Source organism: Pteropus vampyrus, unplaced genomic scaffold (assembly GCF_000151845.1).
Source record: "Pteropus vampyrus isolate Shadow unplaced genomic scaffold, Pvam_2.0 Scaffold157, whole genome shotgun sequence".
In the NCBI taxonomy this organism is placed as follows: Eukaryota; Metazoa; Chordata; class Mammalia; order Chiroptera; family Pteropodidae; genus Pteropus; species Pteropus vampyrus.
The window spans coordinates 896,926-898,399 of record NW_011888938.1 but is presented as its reverse complement, the minus strand read 5'-3'; the positions used below and the strand labels follow the sequence as shown (position 1 = coordinate 898,399).

General features: G+C 65.0%; 1 long non-coding RNA gene across 1 annotated transcript in view; it reads right to left on the bottom strand.

The window, feature by feature from the left end:
- Window positions 1–1,196: 1,196 nt before the first annotated feature.
- The window catches only part of LOC111745529, a 2,447-nt gene continuing 2,169 nt past the window's right edge, over window positions 1,197–1,474 (bottom strand). Inside the window, exon 3 of the long non-coding RNA XR_002782681.1 lies at window positions 1,197–1,471. This is a non-coding gene — a long non-coding RNA (uncharacterized LOC111745529). The remainder of the gene's footprint in view (window positions 1,472–1,474) is intronic.

The following is a 1,474-nucleotide window of genomic DNA, read 5'->3' as shown; positions in this document are numbered from 1 at the left end:
CGGGGGCCGGATGGTGAGTGGGGGCCTGCAAACCTGGGCACCAGAGGTTGGGTCACCGCACTCAGACTGGAGACAGCGGGACGGCCAGGGACCACGTGTTGGCGCCCCCTAGCGGGAGAACCGCGCGCCTACGGGTTGGCATCCCGCGCGTGTGCGGGGTGAGAGGCGCGGCGCGGGCGTGGACACTGCCGCTGGTGGCGCAGCCGCAGGGCCCTCCGCCCGCGGCCACGCCGCCGGCTTTGCACGCCCTGCGCCACCTTCTCAGCAACGCGTGCTCCGCCGTCAGGGCTGTTCCACATGGGTTCAGCCCCGCCGGCTTCTGCCCCGTAGAACCGCGGGCTCACACCCCACAGGTGTCCGGCGCCCCGTGGACGGCTCTGTGGGCTCCTTGCGGGACTGGGAGTCCTTCGAAAGAGGCTCCAGCAGCCTGGCCGCGGAGTTCTGGCTGGGCAGGGGGCCCGCGGGCCAGACCCCGGCCCGGCCTCACCCCTTCCCTTCCCGCCTTCCGACTGCTGCGGCCAGGGAACCAGGAGCTCAGGGGCGACCTGAAGGACTTCGAAGGCGGAGCCTCTCCCGCCAAACACAGCTCCTTCCCGGTGTCTGGAGAAGAGAAACACGCTGGCGGTGGGGCCGTTTCTCGGTGGTTCTGGCGAGCCTGAGGCCCTGCGGGGTGTGGAGTGTTCCAGGAAGCGACACAGACGCAGGGATTCGGACGCTCAGACGACTTCGTTAGAGGAAGGAGAATTTATTGCCGGGGGAGCTGTGAGGAGCGCGCGAGGCTCCCCCCCCACCCCCGCCCCCTTAGATCTCTACAGCTCACAGACCTCTGCAGTGTCCACGCAGGGGACGCGACTCCTTCGCCTGAGGTTCTGCGTGCACCTCGTGACTCAGGATGGGAGGGGGAGCTTCGGGTGGGGGCCGCAGGGGAGCAATTTCCAGACCACGGTTCTATCTACGTACAGGTCATTTTGCCTTGTAGAACCCACGACCTTGGCGCTATCAACACTGCTACTGTCCGGGATTCTTGGACAGACGGGACACCGAGGCTGTAGGCAGAAGGGAGCACTTACTGATGCCCGCGCCGGCTCAGCGGATTCCTGTGCAAAGGCTGAGCCCTGGTTGTAACGTAACAGGCAGTTTTGCACAGTCTTGTTCTGCCTGCACAGCTACAGAGGTAAAGAAGGACATTCGCCACGAATCGACGGATGTGAGCTGGAGAGTCCTGGGGTGGGGGCGGGGGGGTCAGGAATGGACCTTAGCCAGCTGAGTCGGTCATTTCTGCGGGCCCTTCCCTTTGCATTTTTCAGATGCTTCCTCTCCCCTCTTAGAAGGGGCCCTGCAAGCTGCCACCCCTGCCCCTCCCCGGGCTCAGACCTGAGGGAGCCACAGGAACATGGTCTTCAGCCAGGCCAGTGACAGCCACAGCCAGCAGGATTGTGCATCCTTGTACTTCGACTGCCACCATTCCAACCTC